General features: G+C 47.8%; 1 protein-coding gene across 2 annotated transcripts in view; it reads right to left on the bottom strand.

Moving 5' to 3' along the window:
- SMCO4 (single-pass membrane protein with coiled-coil domains 4) overlaps positions 1 to 19,559 on the bottom strand; it is a 49,997-nt gene that overhangs the window by 29,917 nt on the left and 521 nt on the right. The window lies entirely within an intron of this gene.

The following is a 19,559-nucleotide window of genomic DNA, read 5'->3' on the forward strand; positions in this document are numbered from 1 at the left end:
TACAATTCTATGGTTCTTTGGCCCATTCACACACAGGTAGGTAGCCATGTTGGTCTGCTGTAGTCGAAACAAAATAAAAAAATTCCTTCCAGTAGCACCTTAGAGACCAACTAAGTTTGTTATTGGTATGAGCTTTCGTGTGCATGCACACTTCTTCGGATACCACGAAAGCTCATACCAATAACAAACTTAGTTGGTCTCTAAGGTGCTACTGGAAGGATTTTTTTTTATTTTCCATTCACACACATGTAACACCTTTCCTGAAGCTGCTACACAGGTTGCCAACCCCAGCCAACTTTAAGGTTCTGTTACAAGTTGCTGCAAACTTCAGGAGCAGGGAGTCTTCTTGTGCTTGGGTCCCTTCCCCTTCCCCCACATGCTGTTCTGGGGGTTCCCCCGACCCTGCCAAGCCAATTTCAGGGGTGCAAGGGCCACATGCAAAGGAGAAGGGGGAAGTCACATTGCACAAGCAGAAGTCCTTGCACAGGATTTACAATGATGGTGGTGGCTAGGCGAATCCCACCCTGTGACTGTTAAAAGTGGCATAACTGAGTTTTAAAAATATGGGGTGGCTGTGACCTTAGGTATGATGGCTGAAAGAGAAATATTTCCATTTCCTAAGCATCAGTTTCACAGCTTCTGCAGATCACTGGCTGCCTGGGATTCTCTTGCTAGAAAGCTGCCATAGTCCACATTTCTTAGAAAAGAATAACCCAGGGGTCCTCAAACTAAGGCCTGCGGGCTGGATAAGGCCCGAGGGACTTGTTTATCCATCCCGCGGCAACTCCCGCGGCCCGCTCTTACTGGCGATGCGCGGCTGCCCACTTCCGGGTCGGAGGAGCACCGGAAATAGCTTGTGCACATGTGCAAGCGTTGTGCGCATGCAAATTATTTCCGGTGCACATCTGGGTCGGAGGAGGCCCGTGCACATGCGCACAAGCTATTTCCGGTGCTCCTCCGACCCGGAAGTGCGCCGGAAATAGCGTGTGCGCACGTGTATGGGCACGCGCTCCAATGCCCTCCGCTCGATCGGCGCTGGAGACACCGGCCTGAGGCGCAGTAAGTTTGCTGACCCCTGGAATAACCTGTGCAAGTTTCTAGGGTGGCAGGAAATGATAAGGGTTTTCAAATAAAAATAAAAATCAAATTGAAAATCTTCTCTGCAAATTAGGGCAATTTGCATTGGATAATTTTCCATTTATATTGGAAAATGTTCCGATGCCCTAATGAGTGATCTAATTTGGTGTATTAATTCAGCTTGTAATCTGTAAACGAAGCTTTCAAAAGAAGTACCCCCATGTTAATTTCATTTTGCCTCCCTACACTGTTAATGTGGTTTAACTGTAGCATGCTTTTCTTGAAATAGGTGCAAAAATCCAGGGACAACAGCAAAGGGGTAATCACCTGAGAAACATTAATTACTCAATTTTTTTTTAATCGGCGGCTAGCAAGTTTGTCTAATATTGTATTTCCAACTGGTATCCGTTTCATGGAGAGACAGACACTGCCATGTTCACGGACCACAACAAACTAGGGTTTATCATCATTTGTTGTGAACTGGCATGGTATAAGGCTTGGTAGTGATCCTGGTTTTTTTAAAGGGAGCAACAAACAACTATCCTAGGCTCAGACATCAAAGGAAGCCAAGCTTAATTGTGGCTTCCTGCATAGAATCACAGAACTGCAGAGTTGGAAAAGACCACCTTGGTCAACCCCCTGCAATGCAGGAATCTTTTTGCCCAATGTGGGGCTCAAACCCACAACTCTGAGATTAAGAGTCTCATGCTCCACTCACTGAGCTATCCATTGCCAGTTTATTCCACTTGTGCCACAGGAAGAGCCAAGCAGGGTCCACCAGTAGGCAGGGTTTGAAATTAGCAGGGCGCCAGGCACATTTCGCGCCTAAAGATTCTCCATTTGCGAAAGTCAGGGTGCCCTTTTTTTGCACCTAGATGACACTCAAGGATTACTGACATGTATGTGCTCTGAAGCCCCGAAGTATATGTTAAGGATAGACAATATGTTAAGGAGTTTAAGAATAAAGAGTAAGAGTGTTTTGAAAACTGAAGTACAGTGGTACCTCTGGTTGCGAACAGGATCCGTTCCAGAGGCCCGTTCGCAACATGAAAAGAACGCAACCCACAGCGGTGCATCTGCGCACGCGCAAGTGACATCATTTTGCGCTTCTGCACATGTGCGAGTGGCGAAACCCGGAAGTAACCCTTTCCGGTACTTCCGGGTTACCGCGGGACGTATCCTGAAAGAACGTAACATGAGGTATGACTGTATGGTACCAATTTTTTCTATTGCAAACACCAAATTAAACATGTATTAACAAATTCTGTTTAAAATGTGATATGAACAATTTGTCACTTGTGTTGTGTATTAGTTCATGCTTATCAAAATAATAAATAAAAAGTCTTTTGCCAACTTCCCCCCAAAATTGGCAACTAGATATTCTGTTTTGGTGCCCACAACCTAGGTCTCAGGAGCCATTTCGCTCCTCGCTTTTCTATCCCAGCTTCTAACACTGCCTGTATGTTTGCTCATAACCAGAAAACCATGGTTAGCCAGTAACCCTGGTTTATTGTGCTGTGCAAACATGGTCACTCTGCCACACGTATGAATCTGTACTTTTAGAGCAGCAGGAATGTCCACATTATTCATACAGGTACATTCCACACCAGAAAATATCCAACTACAGTGGATGCTTGGGTTGTGAACGTCTGCAACCCGCAGCGGCGCATCTGCGCACATGCGGATTGCGATTCAGTGCTTCTGCGCGTGCGCAAAGCGCAATTTAGTGCTTCTGCGCATGTGCGACCGCTGAAACCCAGAAGTAACCCATGTTTCGGCGGTCCGTATCTCGAAAAAAACGCAACCTGAAGCATCTGTAACCCAAGGTATGACTGTAAGAGGAAGTGTGTCTCTCAAGGAGGCTCGTGGCCATGTGCCAGAAATCACTAATGCCAGAAGCACAACTGCCGCACGTTCAGAAACATGAACCTCTGCATCATGCTTGCAAACAAGCAACTAGGGTATGAATCAGCCCAGCAAAACACATCTTTTCTCACCTTAGGCACTTGAAGATGTTAAAGTTAGCACTTCTTTCTCCAAAATACTTTATAACGCAACAGCACGGACAGCGAGTGGCACAGACAGTGGAGTTAGCAAGATTGCAATTTGATTGCCCCGTACCGGACTGAGCCACACAAGACGAAGGCAAACAAGAGAATCTGACTGATTATAAGGAAAACACCTATTGATCAACGATTGCCTACAATTCAACACCGGTAATTGCATTCTGCTCCTCTGAATTCCCCTGGTGAGTAGGAACTGGAAAGGGCCGAGAAGCACGCAGCCGCTCTCTGACAAAGCAATTGGGCTGGAATATAGTAATAGACAGTGGTACCTCAGGTTAAGTACTTAATTCGTTCCAGAGGTCAGTACTTAACCTGAAACTGTTCTTAACCTGAAGACCACTTTAGCTAATGGGGCCTGCTGCTGCTGCTGCGCCGCCGGAACATGATTTCTGTTCTCATCCTGAAGCAAAGTTCTTAACCTGAGGTAATATTTATGGGTTAGCAGAGTCTGTAACCTGAAGCGTATGTAACCTGAAATGTATGTAACCCGAGGTACCACTGTATTATATTACTTTATACCAGCCCAATCTTTTTGTCAGAGAGCGGCTGAGACATCACCTTGCCGACCAAGGTCTGTATGCTATGGAGTGAAGTTAAAGCTATGGAAGTGAGAGCTGGACCATCAAGAAGGCTGATTGCCGAAAGAATTGATGCTTTTGAATTCTGGTGCTGGAGGAGACTCTTGAGAGTCCCATGGACTGCAAGAAGATCAAACCTATCCATTCTGAAGGAAATCAGCCCTGAGTGCTCACTGGAAGGACAGATCCTGAAGCTGAGGCTCCAATACTTTGGCCACCCCATGAGAAGAGAAGACTCCCAGGAAAAGACCCTGATGTTGGGAAAGATGGAGGGCACAAGGAGAAGGGGACGACAGGACGAGATGGTTGGACAGTGTTCTCGAAGCTACTAACATGAGTCTGATCAAACTGCGGGAGGCAGTGGAAGACATTAGTGCCTGGCGTGCTCTGGTCCATGGGGTCACAAAGAGTCGGATGACAACAACAATATAGTAATAACTCCACTTTTTCCATACACACATTGCAAACATGCGAAATATGAGGCCAAAGTCAACAACTACAGTGGTACCTCAGGTTAAGTACTTAATTCGTTCCGGAGGTCTGTTCTTAACCTGAAACTGTTCTTAACCTGAAGCACCACTTTAGCTAATGGAGCCTCCTGCTGCCACCACACCGCCAGAGCACGATTTCTGTTCACATCCTGAAGCTTAACCTGAGTTCTTAACCTGAGGTACTATTTCTGGGTTAGCGGAGTCTGTAACCTGAAGCGTATGTAACCCGAGGTACCACTGTATTGACTTCAAAATAGGGAAAGACGTGGTTACATCAATTATCCCAAATTTTACCACTCTCCAAATCAAAACTTTCACCACTCTCCAAACCCAAACTCAGGATGAAAACACGGAAGCCAAAACTGGGGGGGGGGGGATTCCTGCATTGCTCCCACCCCTATCAAATCATTTGGGGAGCAGGCGGACTGAGAGTTATTGCATTCCTACTTTCCCAGTGACAAAGCTTCCAGCACATTGATTGAGGTGGAAGACCGCTCCTCCTCCTTACCCTTTTGAAAATAAGATAAATAAAATCTAGTACCGCTCTTTATTCCTTGCGATTTCTTTGTGCAAACAGAGAAAAATTTGAGCAAAGCCTTCGGAGGGCGCGAGGTGTCGAGAGAGAGAAAAGGGAACACTTTATTCGGAAATTACTAGTCCTCTGCCATAAACAATGAGTCTCAAGAATGCAAATGAGTTTCACTAAAAGCAAAGAGGTACAAGCGCCTTCCCTGGAAGAAGGATGAAAGTTGAAAGTGGGAGGGAGGGTCAAAATATATATATAAAGGAGATGAAAGGCAAGAAATCGAAGTCTAAAATCGAAGTCTAAACAAAATTAAGACAGGGAGAGTCTACGCTGGGCGGGAGCCGCAGAAACTGTGAGATTAGCCGTTTCAAAAAAAATTGAGGAAGGCAGGCTAATAGGCAGCACTTGGGAAAGGGGGACAACTTAACATGAAACCAAGGTGGGGAGTGAGGGGGTGGAAATACAATTAGCGGGCAGAAAATGGAATTTTATAAGAAAACTGAGCGGGGAAACAATTTAATCCACACTGAAAGAAAAGCTCAAGAGGCATTCGAGATATTTCAGAAGGATCTTGGGCAAGGAGGTGCATGTAGCTTAGTGGTAAAAAACCTGGTTTGCATGCAAGAGGTCTCAGGTTCGTAACACTCATACCGTGAGTTGAAAGGAGCTCAGATGGGAGAAGTCCTCTGTCAATATCCATGGAAAGATGCCCTCAAACTGAGCTAGGTTGGACCTGGTGTAAGGGACCTTCTCAAGCTCACACAGCTTTTTTTCAAACTTGCATGTCATGTCCTTAGAGGCAACCCATGCATACTGATTGCGCTGTGGCTGGATAGCTCAGTCAACAGAGCAGGAGACTCCTCATCTCCGGGTTGTGGGTTCGAGTCCCACTTTGGACAGGAGATTCCTGTATTGTGGGGGTTTGGACTAGATGGCCCTTGGGGTCTCTTGCAACTCTACAATTCTATGATCAGGCACACCGGTCAGCTGGTCACAGCCCTCCCTGCAATGGTGAAATAACAGTCCACATTTCAAGCTTTTGTTATTAATATTATTTATTGAATTTGTATCCAATGTTCTCAGGGAAGTTATACTTTCATGGGAGATATGGTGAGGGGTTGGGCTCTCTATAGCCATTTTCTCAGAAGAAAAAAGGCAATACATCAAATTTGTACTGCAAATGAAGAAATTAGACATTTAAGAGTAAACTAGGTTTGCTAGGAGACATCTCGGGCGAATACAAGCTACACATTTTATTTACCTGTGACTCAAAATGGCTGATTTATTCAATTCCGTAATAGCACGAGACAATATATTCTTTAAATATGTCTAACACTTAAACAGAAAGCTACTGACTACCTTTATCATTTGAGGTCTCTGCCTGTGTCTGGCTGTTCCCTCAGTGCACAAAGAGTTCAGAGGCTTTCACTTTTGCATTCAATTGACCGCAGCTTTATGATGCTGGATTCCCTGATCATGTAGGAAATCCATGTTGTAGAATCCCTGGCTGACAGCCAGTATTAAAAACTCAAGATATAGGAGCTGGGTGCCAAATGGCTTTTTCAACCAAGGTTATAATTGCCAAAACGGAATGTCTAGTTCAGGGGTCAGCAAGGTTTACCTCGCCTGGACCGGTTCACTCCAGCGGCGATCCCTCTGTGGGCCGGATTTCGCACGTGTGGCTGCGATTTCCGGCGTCTGCGCAGATGCGATTTCTGGCACCACGGAAGTGAGTCGTGGGCCGGTTAAATGACTCACGTGGGCCGCTTGTGGCCCATGGGCCTTAGGTTGCCTATTCCTGGTCTAGTTGCCATTTTGGGGCTAGATGGCTTGAGAGTCTTGTTTTTCAAATGATGGAACGACTGTGATTGATTCTCAGTGAAACATCTGACTGGTTCAGATGATAACCTTGAGCTAGGTTAAGAGCTTTGAGAACTTAAAGAAGAAAAGTCACTTGATCCAGGGACAGTCCACATATAGATTGGCCTATTCCGACCTCTTTTTCTTAATGGTGACTGCTGAGGATGCACAGAAAAAGCATTTTGGTTCCAGAAATTCATCCCGACTGGGCAGATAAAACAGAACTGATAGATTTCTACAGGATGGGGGTGTTAGTATGTGAAAACAGTGCAGATCCAAGGATCCCTAGGCATGCACCACCAAATGGTGGTGATGTCAGGGGCAGCATATTCACTTGGTCACAAGTACAGTGGTACCTCCGGTTGCAGACAGGATCCATTCCAGAGCTCCAGTCGGATCCCGAGGTTTTCGCAACCAGAGGTGCCTGTTCTGCGCATGTGTGCGGCACCGAACAGTGCTTCTGCGCATGCGGCAAAACCTGGAAAAATACTTCCGGGTTTGCCGCGTGTGTATCCCGAAGGATACGTAACCAGAGGTGCTCATAAGCAGAGGTACCACTGTAGTCAGGCAGGTGCAAAATTTGCCTGGTGCCTGCTAACAGCCATCCAGAATATGCTAAAAAAAAAATCTAAAGAGGAATAGTCTGCCGCTTTCAGAGGCAATACACTCTAATGAGCTACTCATGCAATCAGAGAGTTCTTGTCATTTGAACATGCTGGTTTGGTTCCTACCCAGTGCCGGATTTACGTATAGTGGTACCTCGGGTTACAGACGCTTCAGGTTACAGACTCTGCTAACCCAGAAATAGTACCTCGGGTTAAGAACTTTGCTTCAGGATGAGAACAGAAATCGTGCAGCAGCAGTGCAGCGGCAGCGGGAGGCCCCATCAGCTAAAGTGGTACCTCAGGTTAAGAACAGTTTCAGGTTAAGAATGGACCTCCGGTATGAATTAAGTTCTTAACCCAAGGTTCCACTGTATAAGCTAAACAAGCTATAGCTTAGGGCCCCACTCTCTTGGGCCCCCCCAAAAAAAATTAAAGGAAAAAAACTGGATGCACATTTCCAAAATATAAGATAAAAAACAAATTACTTTGATAAAATACATATTTTGTTATGTGCAAATGGGTTTAGATACCTATTAGGTCCATAAATTAAGGGACGCGGGTGGTGCTGTGGGTAAAACCTCAGTGCCTAGGACTTGCCGATCGTATGGTCGGCGGTTCAAATCCCCGCGGCGGGGTGAGCTCCCGTCGTTCGGTCCCAGCTCCTGCCCACCTAGCAGTTCAAAAGCACCCCAAAAGTGCAAGTAGATAAATAGGTACCGCTTTATAGCGGGAAGGTAACGGCGTTTCCGTGCGCTGCGCTGGTGCTGGCTCGCCAGAGCAGCTTTGTCACGCTAGCCACGTGACCCGGAAGTGTCTTCGGACAGCACTGGCTCCCGGCCTCTTAAGGCAGATGAGCACGCAACCCCAGAGTCGGACACGACTGGCCCGTACGGGCAGGGGTACCTTTACCTTTAGGTCCATGAATTACCATATAGCATATATTCCACACACAAAACAGCGACAATTTGTTGTTGACAAAGGACAGCTGGAGATATAAAGGGCCCCATTAACCTTCAGTAGCTTAGGGCCTCATCAAACCTAAATATAGCCGTGTTCCTACCCATGACAGAAAACAAGATTTGCTCCACCTTCTGAGCCAGGCTTTCACATACATGAGAAACACTATCTTCTGACGGTGGCAGGTGGTTTTAACAAACCATAATTAAGACTAGACATGACTTAGGGTTTCATCCAGACCCTAAACAACAGGAAGTGGAAGCTTCCAATTTCCTCCTTGCGGCCAGGGCAGCACAAAAGCTGAAGGGGCACTTCTGATTTCATAGAATTGTGGGGTTGGAAGGGACACCTTGGGTCATGTAGTCCAACCCCCTGCAAGACATGAATCTTCGGTATATGCAAAAATCCACAGCAGGCTTACCAAGAAGAGGATGTATGTCTGTACGTGCACAAAATATGTGCATCAGCTCCGCCTAAGTTTAAGTTAGACCATTGGCCCACAGATCCCAGAGATGCTTACATTAACAGGTAGTGGCTATTCAAGGTCTCAGGCTGCGATATTTCCAAGCCTTGTTGTTTGGGATCTCACCACAAATGTTAAAGCATTTCCCTTAAGGCTTTTTTGCAAAACACACCCGCACACACACTCCCCGTGTACTTTGCTTAAACCTGCCACAGAATTTATCCCTCCTCCCTGCCAGTCTCTGATAATCTTATCCGTTTAGAAAGAAACTTTTTAAGCCTGCAGATTAAGGATTTATTTGATAATTCCATGCAGCTGGTTCTATGAAGTTTGTTAGCAGAAGGGGGGAGCGGAGAGGAACTGCAGACTTTGGCTCATTGTAGAACGGAGTTTGATGGGCCAATAGTCTGAAAATACATAAGGCAGCTTCCTGGTGTTCTAAGAGCAACTAAAATGATAGAAAGATTGGAGTGTCTTCCCTAAGGGAAAGACTGTAAAGCATTTGTGAGCTTTTAAGGGGGGTTTGGGGGGGGAATGTGTCCGAAAGAAGATATGGCAAAGATCTATAAGATTAACAATGGCATTGAACGCAGGAATTATTTCTCCCTTGTCTAACCGTAAAAAATTGGTTCACTCATTGAAGCTGGTCAACAATGGACTCAGGACATAATGGATGACTTTCACATTATGGGTGGGGGACCTACGGCACTCACTGCCACAAGATGCAGTTGGTGATCTCCCTGACAACTCTTGGCACCCTTAACAAACTAGAGTTCTCAGCATTCCCAGGGGAGAAGCCACGACTTTCCAAAGTATATAATGCCTGGAAACTTGCCATTTGTCCCCCTTCCTCTGCCCGTAGATTCTGATGGCTCTCCTGCGATCGCTTCTCGCTATACGCATGATGACAGCCATCGAGAGGCTAATTTATTTCCAAAATAACTCATAAGCTCAAGCCAGTCTGGAAACCCTCAGCGCTGCAGGCAACCGCAACAGCTCTCGGCACAATTGGTTTTGGCACGGCATCCCAGAACAGCACGCAAGGAGTTCCGTGACGTGCCGAGGGAAATGTTCTTGCGCAGAGAGGAATGATTGAATCTAAACAAAGAGGGAGACCCATGGGAGGGGCGATTGCCAGACGCTTTTACCCACGTACGAACCAACTGCTAGGCACCGCATCCTGGACAGTCCCCACTCGGAGAGTTTACAATCCACGCTAAACAGAAGGCAGGGGAGAGGAGTTAAGGATTAACAAAATGTGTTAACCAGATGGCTACGGAGATGCGGGCGAGCTGCAGATGGCTGAAACACAGCCTCGCTGAAGAACTGGGCCAAGTTGGTCTTAATTAACTTATCTAATTTGCTACGGAAGCGACGGTCATTGGTCTCGATGTTTTGTTTTTTAAGAAAGCCATGAGGCTCGTGCTTATTTGTCTATCAGTGGCTACAGGCCAAGAAATCTGAAGAGAGTGTGTGCCCTGCTTTTGCCAGGATCCTGACTGGCCGCTGTGAGAACAGGATTCGGGAGCATGTGGGCCGCTGGCCTGATCCAGCACAGAACTCTACTTAAGTTCTAAAGTGAAGCAGTATCCACCAGCCGCTTCGGATATCTCATAGAGACATCTCTTTCCTTGACCCACAAGACTCGCCCCTGTCACTGATGCTTTGATAATACTATTTGTGTTTGGATCTCTGCTTTTCTTCAGCGTCCTCTCCAGAACTAATTTCGGGGGGGGTGCAGGGGGAGGATGGGGAAAGCCCCCATTGCACAAGCAAAAGTCCTTGTGCAGGGGTTCCACTGTCCTTAGTCAGGGATTCAACTGATGCACAAAGCTAAGAGGCCCACCTGTTGCCCTGCCCACTATGGCCTCTGGCCATGCCTGCCTCTGACAAGTAGCCTCTAGAAGATAGGTAAAGGTAAAGGGGCCCCTGACCATTAGGTCCAGTCGTGGCCGACTCCGGGGTTGCGGCACTCATCTCGCTTTATTGGCCGAGGGAGCTGGCGTACAGCTTCCGGGTCATGTGGCCAGCATGACTAAGCCGCTTCTGGCGAACCAGAGCAGCGCACGGAAATGCCATTTACCTTCCCGCTGGAGTGGTACCTACTTATCTACTTTCACTTTGATGTGCTTTCGAACTTCTAGGTTGGCAGGAGCAGGGACCGAGCAACGGGAGCTCACCCCATCACGGGGATTCGAATCACAGGGATTGGGATTCGAACCGCCAACCTTCTGATCGGCAAGCCCTAGGCTCTGTGGTTTAACCCTTAGTAGCCCTAAATCTTACTGCACCCTCAATAAATCTAGCAGCCTTTGCTGTTGTCTGATCATTTTGATCTGATCAAAGAAAGAACAATGTGGCCTCAGATGGGCGGCCTGGGATGGTAAGTTAAGAGTGGGGTAATGATCTCATGTGAGGTAAGGTGAGGGCGATCTGGCTGCGACATCTGTCACCCCATTGATCCCCAGGGTTGATTCGGCTCATCTGGCTGGCTAGGCAGGTGCCCCCTTCCTCCCTCACCGCTCCGTGTGCGTCCCTCCCGAAGCTGCGCGCTCAGTGGAAGAGGACGCCCATCCCAGATAGAAGGAGTGGCCTCTAGAAGGTTGCCCACAAGGGAATGCAGCCCTCAGCCTGGAAAATGGTTCCCGCGTTTTAATGGCACTCACCACCTGAGTTTGCTGATAGGACTGTCTCAGACTGGTTGGACGCAGAGTTATGTTGGGAGGAACCAGCTGGGAAACCTCCAAGGGGAGAAGGTTGCGATCCTGGGAAGTGGTGGTGGGGTGATGATGAGCGGTCAGAGGGAGAAGGCTGGGGGGTTGAGGTGTCGGAAGCTGAAGAGGTAACAGGGTTTAGTGAGCAGGAAGAGGCTGTGGCAGAGGGAAGTGCGGAATCAGAGGTAGAAAATGTGATGGGATGATGAGCTGCTTGTGCGTAAAAGCCAAGTCCCTCAGAGTTTGTTCAAGTCCGCAAACCTCTGTCTGTAACGGAGCCCCTTAAACATGGCTCCGTCAGTCGCTGGCAGATTCCGACAGTGGTTGCTTTCGGAATCTCTTCCAACATAAAAGCTCCTTAACGGAAACACGTCTCCTGGACTCTCGGCGTGACAGTTTCCGGCGAGGAGTAGGTGTCCCTACAGGAGGTCCTTAAACCTCCCCACTGTTTTCGCTGGATGTGTCTCTGAGCCATCCCTCCTGCTCACTTTCCCTCTGAGCTCCTCCTCTCCCCCTGCTGGTTCCCTCTTCAGCTGCTGAGTCTCTCCTAACCTCTGTGAGCCCTTCCACCTCCTGTCCCTCCGATGGCAGTTCCCTGACAGAAAAGGAAGCAGAAGAGGAGGGAGGCCAAGAAGCAGAGACGGGTCCGGCTGGTGAAGAAGACAGGGTGTCTCCCCTTCCTGCTGTAACAAGCTCCCCTCCCACCTGGACTCGCAGAACCAGAAGAGGAATGAAACGAAAGGAGCAAAGGCATCAGCAATATCATCAGCAGGCATGCCAAAATTCATCGGAACAGGACTTTGGGTTTGGAGCTTGGCTACCAAATGGTGGTGAGCAGGGCAATCCTGACATCTGCACTGCCCGGAGTTACCTGCCTGGGGATGCTTGGATCTGGGCCGTTTTCACACACTAGCAGCACATCCTGTAGAATTCTACCCGTGATATTTTAGTTGCACAATCAGAACGAATGTCAGGAAGCAAATAGTCGCATTGACAAATATGACTTCCGAGCCGTCTGGCCCCAAAACGGCAACCAGACATTCTGTTTTGGTGACTGTAACCCTGGTTTAAGGAGCCATTTGGTACCTATACCTGAATTTCTAACGTTGAACACACTTCTTTGCTGCAACGCCTGCTGCCCTATTGTAGAGACAGAGTCCAGAAGAATGAGTTCAGCAACTCCAATTCGGCAACTACAGAAGCACAGCTATTGTCCTTATCTGGGATGCCTACAGCAAAGGGGAGAGGATGCACTTCATTGCGTCTACCTGAGCACAGCACCTCATTTGCATGCCTCTTTCATCTAGGGGCAAGAAGATCCCATTTCGTCGTCTCAGAGCCTGACGCATGACAAACACTTCTAGGTATGTTCCCGCCAGCAAGCTAACCGGGGCCTTGAGTGTTTGGAAAAGTAATTACATTGCTTAGCCCACATCTTGTTTTGCTCATTCCACCACAATAACAGTCCTTGCATTTCCAAGCGCACACAAGCAGCGCCAGACTAAGTGACTGGGAGGGTAGATCAGGCACATTCCACTTATGCCTTCCCTCTCTGATGCTTCAGTAACACACTGCGGTCCAAAGGCAACAGAAGCACAAGGCTGGGCTGGTTAGAACTACTCCCCGTTTTTAGTACAGGGAAAAAACACATTTGGGTTCCTGAAATTCATTCTGATAAAACATCGCAGGCAGAATTCCACAGGATGTGGTATTAGTTCCAAGCTGGCACCCAACATCTCCATCATCTGGAGGTTCATGCAGACCAAGATCCTTGGATCTTGACTGTTGCAAGTTGCCTACAGCCAGGTGCAAAAGGCGCCAGGCTAATTTCCAACACTGAATGCAGCCTACGGGAGCCTTCTGGCGGCTCCATCGCTGCGAGAAGTGAGGTTACAGGGAACCGGGCACAGGGCCTTCTCGGTAGTGGCACCCACCCTGTGGAACGCCCTCTGGGTCAAGGAGATAAACGATTATTAGGACCTTCCGTAGATATCTGTATCAGGAGGTTTTTAATGGCTGATGTTTTACTGTGGTTTTATAATTTGTTGGGAGCAGCCCAGAGTGGCTGGGACAACCCAGTCAGATAAGCAGCATATAAATGATGTATATTATTATTATTATTATTATTATTATTATTGCATAAGCTGTGCATGTGTTGTCATACACCTGGCAGTCAACGCTAGACAGCTGCTGCATTCAACTTGATGGGCCGCAAGTTGTGTAAGTCAAATCCTAAGCCACTATGTAACCCAAGTGGACCAAATCATATTTCCTTTTCAGATCTAAAGCACTGAGCCACATCTTTCAAGTTTATGAGTTCAAGAGACACTTAATCTCCCGGATAGTATCAACCTCCAGTTCAAAGGAAGCATCCAACAACAGATGGAATTGGCGCTACTGACAATATCACTCCTTCAGACATTAAAAGCTACAAGGACTCATGTTCACCCAACAGGCCGGAAGTTTTGCGATGGGCTTTTGGCACAACTGAGGTATTATTGGGGCGGGTGGGTAAGATCTGTTAATATTAAGGAAGTGTGCGATTTACAAAAAGAAAAAAGATGGGCTCTTTTTTCATTTGTGCAGGTAGCTGTCAAACTCGGAATCTTTTTTAAAAGGAGGGCAAGTTGTAAATTAAACTTGGCTCAATAAACAATTCACATCTGTGCCCCCTTCGAACTGCCAAACTGTGCCTAGAAACTCAAGCAAAGCTGCACTGCTCATATTCAGAGCGGATTATCCTGCCAATTATTAGGGTTCTCCTTTTAATAATCTCCCGACATTCTTTAGTAGGCTGTGTTAATATGAGCCTTTCCTTTTCAATTACAACAATTCTGGCGGTTTAGGACATTTAATTCTTAAAGCCTAACAATGGAGCTCTCTTTTTCTTTCCCAAGTACGCCCGGCTTAATCTCTTCAAAGCACTTAAGAACTATTTTCGGACGACGGCAACTGTACCGCCAAACAGCTAAAGAGCAGATCTACGCACGCCTGCTGGATTAGCAACCTCATCATAGGCAACGGGTCTGGAACACAGGATGTGATCTTAGACAGAGCTGGACCTTTAGTCCCTCTGCCTCAGTACTGTCCACACCGACTGGCAGTGACTCTCCTGAGTTTCAGGCAGAGGGGCATTCCCAGCCACAGCTGAAAAGGCTAAGGAATGAGCCTGGGTCCTTCCGCTTGCAAGAAAAATGCTTTGCCACCAACGTTCTCCAACATCTAGAAGTTCTCCAATATCTTCACCAATCTGGGGCTCTCCGGTTGCTTTTTTAGACTATAATCCCCAGGCTGGGTGGGCTTGATGATGTAGTCCAAAACAGCTGGAAGAACTCACTGCCCCCTTGGCCATGAGGTGCCTACATTTTTTTCTCCCTTGAAAATTACATAGTGCTGAAACAGGAAGTTGGAAGAGTGACCCTCTTTCCCACTTCCTTTTACAACTTTATGTGGTTTCCAAGGCTCAGGTTAATTCTACGGGATCTTATCCTCTTGAAAAAGCAAAGGGAGCACGTACACATATTCTCTGTCTTTGGGGAGGAGAGGGGAGAGAAGTGAACCAAGGGGGTGGTGCCCACAAACCTTAAATGTTTGGAAACCCCTGAAGCACTGAGCACAATAAGCCAATGATCTGACTCCGTTGCAATGTTCAAAATGCAATTACAGTGGTACCTTAGTTTACAACCATAATCCGTTCTGGAGGTCCGGTTGTAAACCAAAACTGGTTGTGACCCAAGGCGCGCTTTCACCAACGGAGCCTCCCAAAAAAATTGGTCGTAATCCAAAAAAAATGGGTCGTAATCCAAAAAAAGGTACACACACTTCAGGGATGGAAATGGTTGTAATCCAAAACGGCTGTAATCCAAAAGGGTTGCAAACCAAGAAACCACTGTATGTGAAATTCTCTTCCGCTTCCAGGCCATAATTAGCTCCTTAGGATCACAATGCCTCAATAAAGGTATAGAAGCAACAGAGTTCCCTTTATACGCAATATTTAAAGAGGGAAACCAACCACATGGGCCAACTGTGCAGCTGCCCAGGTTGCCAAATGTCTACGGGTGCTGGATTCAGCAGTTAGGTAAATGTTTTTGGGAGGGAGTACCTGCCTGCCTCTTAGATTTGCCCACTCCCCCCCCCCTATATTCTCATTAGCAAATTGTGAGGTTTTTAATCTGTCTTAGTGACAGCAGCCAAGAATCCGAGGGTACTGTTTTCTCCACGCTCCGTAATGCGGAGCCCCACGGGGTGCTAGCCGAATTACTGAAATTAAAAAAGGAAGTGAGAAAAGAGGGTTTGATTAAATCCTGGATCATGGTTAACGTGCTGTTGTCAAGCTGCCCGGCATCCAATAAAACCAGGGCAAGGGAGCCAAGAACCTTAGACTCACACTGGTCTTAAAAGGCACCACGGCCGCATCATCAGCTCTAGAACATCGTCAATGTGGCACCCTCCAGATGTTTTGGACTACGGTTCCCATCAGCACCAGCCACGGCAAGTGCAAAACATCTGGAGCAGCGATTGTAATTCACCCGGTGACAGGCGCACTTTGCACCTGGCTTTCGGCCACTTGCGACCAAGTGAGGATGCCCAGTATGGCGGCTGATGTCTCCACCATTTGGAGGTGCATGCCTGAAACTGTTCTTAACCTGAAGCACCACTTTAGCTAATGGGGCCTCCTGCTACCGCTGCGCAGCATGATTTCTGTTCTTAGCTTGAAGCAAACTTCTTAACCTGAAGCACTATTTCTGGGTTAGCAGAGTGTGTAACCTGAAGCATATGTAACCTGAAGCGTATGTAACCCGAGGTACCACTTTACCTGTTGTATTTTATCTGCACAATCAGAACGAATTTCATGAACCCAAATTCACCTTGAAAAACACGACTTTCTAGCCGTCTGATCCTGGCCTTGCCCTCTAGAACAACAGGAAGCAAAAGTCTGCTCCGCCTTCTGCCCTTCAGATGTTGAAAAGAGTCTGTGTCTTGGCTCCCTGGCCAATCATTCCCAGATCTCTGAAAACTCCCCTGCCTGTCAGCTTCCTTCCTGCTGCCAGCTCAGAGCCCTGCCTGTACTTAAAAGCTTTGTAAAGTATTCGGTGCCAGGTTTACATTCTCTCTGCCTGCCTCCCACACCTTTCCCACACACAGCCTGAGAAACAGGGACCTGGAGAAGCGATGTCCCACCACACTTTCAGCAAAGGATGGAGAACGTTCGGCCTTCCAGATGCTGAATTTTTTCCCTTGAAGCTTGCATTTGTTTTCGCGGATGCTTTAATGAAAAGCACGGTTGAAAAAGGAAGTGATATGCCCTTCATCCCTGACTGTTTGCTTGGTCATGCTTAGCTGAGGCTGATGGGAGTTGTAGTTCAGCAGCACCTGGAAGGCCAAAGGTTCCTAACACCTGGCCTGTAGGGAGAGGAGGCAGGTGGAACTTCCATCATGGCTGTGCGAAGAGAGATGGGGGGGGGGCCTGCTGCCACCTCCCCAGACGAAACCAGTCCTGAGCACAATGCAATACAGGTTCCCCAACTGAAAAACACAACGTTGGTACAAAAACACAGGCGGCACATTAAAAATAACTCTTAGGTCAATGGAAACGCACAAATTCCCTTCTCTTTTCCAGCTGCAGGCTCCCCTCCTTCAAACCAGAATGAGGCAATGCTCAGAGAAGGGGTCGCCTTCTCTACACTGGCTCCCAGTACGTTTCCGAGCACAGTTCAAAGTATTGGTGCTGACCTTTAAAGCCCTAAACGGCCTCGGCCCAGTATACCTGAAGGAGTGTCTCCATCCCCATCATTCAACCTGGGTACTGAGGTCCAGCTTCGAGGGCCTTCTGGCGGTTCCCTCCCTGAGAGAAGTGAGGTTACAGGGAACCAGGCAGAGGGCCTTCTCAGTAGTGGCACCCACCCTGTGGAACTCCCTCCCATCAGATGTCACAGAGATAAACAACTACCTGACATTTAGAAGACATCTGAAGGCAGCCCTGTTCAGGGAAGTGTTTAATGTGTGACATTTTAATGTATTTTTAATCTTTGTTGGAAGCCGCCCAGAGTGGCTGGGGAAACCCAGCCAGATGGGCAGGGTACAAATAATAAATTATTATTATTATTTTTATTATTATTATTATTATTATTATTATTCCCAACATAGCACCTATGTGCCCACTGAGGCCTAATGCCCTCTTGGTACCCCCCCACCTGTTGACCAGGAAAGTTTTGAAAGAAGCATTACATTACTGTATAGGCAATAGAACAGGTTGCAGCACCTGTCTAGGTGTGTGAGAGAAGTGGGGTGCATCCACAACAGATTCTCTGGTGTGCAAATGGGCCCATGGGCTGAAAAACGGGTGGCAATGCCCGGATTCAAATCCACACCACGGGAACAATACCTTTAGCACAATAAGTTGATGTAAATCAAGTCAGTGAAAGTTAAGCTGGCAGATCCAAACTCTGTTCAGCAGCAGGGTTGCTTTAGGGTGGCAGAGCCTGGCAGAGGCAAAACAAGCCTTTAAAATAGCGTTTGAGTGACACTGCCCTTTTTGCCGGCTTAAAATTATTATTATTATTATTATTACTAGTACTACTACTACTACTACATCTGACTGAGTTGCCCCAGCCGCTCTGGGCGGCTTCCAACATAATATAAAAACACAACTAAACATCAAACATTAAAAACTTCCCTACACAGGGCTGCCTCCAGATGTATTCTAAAAGTCAGATAGTTGTTTATCTCTATGACATCTGATGGGAGGGAGTTCCACAGGGTGGGCGCCACTACCGAGAAGGCCCTCTGCCTGGTTCCCTGTAACCTCACTTCTCACAGTGAGGGATCCGCCAGAAGGCCTTTGGAGCTGGACCTCAGCGTCCGGGCAGAACGATGGGGGTGAAGATGCTCCATCAGGCATACTGGGCCGAATCCTAAACCACAAAGCTCACTGCAAGAGTTCAGACCAGTCGCTCTTTCCCAGCGTAGCCTACCTCATAGGGCTGTTGTTTGGATAAAACGGTAGGAACCATGTGCATTGCCTTGACCTCCTTGGAAAAAAGGGCAGGATATAAATGCAATAAATAAAATCATACACCTTGAGCATGATATTAACCGAAGAAATGTGTGCCTGACGAATGTCACTGTGTCCAAAGATCAAAAGCAGTCGCCAGTTTCACAGCTACTGGAGCGAAAATGATAAAACTGCCTTTGGTGTCCCACTAACCTCAACTTATTGGGCTGTTACGCTACGACTTCTTCCCCTTTACTCATATTTCTCAGGGCCAGGCTAAATTTAATTTTAAAAGAACTACAGCTCCCAGAGTCTCATGCAGCCCAGCTCTATTCATCACCTCTCTTGTTTTAAGTTCTACTCCCCAAAACTGCACTAAATCTTAAAGGTGCTTAGGATTGCAACGCGACTAGGCGTAACATATGTCGCTGAACATAGCTGGGTTTACTTCGGAATAAAACATCCATGAGACGCCCCTGCCTAAGCAAGGTGCAGTCCTGATCTCCGCTCCCCCAAAACGCGGCCAAGTCCTACTTTAAAAGGGACCGGGAAAATCGCCCCAGACATCATGCAACAGAGTCCAAAACACGCTGGCGGGGGTCGAAAGGAGAGAGGGATGGCTCCTTGTTGGATCGGCAGCAAAGCGGCGTTACGTGTACGGATCCTCCTCTCTCCCCCAATCGGGGCTGGGGAAGTCCTGGCCAAGTTGCGCAGGAAGTTGCAGCCTGCACGACTCCCCATTTCGATCCACACAGCAACTCGTCTCTTGGAGATCCGCTTACTAGGGCGCTTACAAAGCCGAGCAGCTGCGCGTCTGGAAACTGACTTTAAGGGGGGTGGGGGTGGAGGGAAGGACTAGTCTCCGGGTCGCGATCAGGGCAGCAACTTGATCCGCGACCCCCTTTTAACCCTCTCCTCCCCTCCTCCCAGCTTTAAACACGCCTCTTCCCTTTGCTTTGCAAAGTTTCCAACGGGACTCCCGCCTCTCGCCTTCCTTGCAACCCGAAAGAGGCCTCATCGCGCCCAGACGCACTCAACTCTTCCTCTGCCCCCCCGATTTCCACGCGTTTTGAAACCTCGCGCCACTTTTCCTGCGCCCCCCTAGTCTCCCCCCTCCAAAAAAAGGGAGCTTTAATCCTACCTAACGCACGCTTTTCTTCGCCGGCACCGCGGAACTCTCCGCCGAGTAAACACCGGGGTGAAATCCCACGCGCGCGCCCTATGCACG

This window comes from Podarcis vaucheri (genome assembly GCF_965113315.1).
Source record: "Podarcis vaucheri genome assembly, chromosome: 4".
In the NCBI taxonomy this organism is placed as follows: domain Eukaryota; kingdom Metazoa; phylum Chordata; class Lepidosauria; order Squamata; family Lacertidae; genus Podarcis; species Podarcis vaucheri.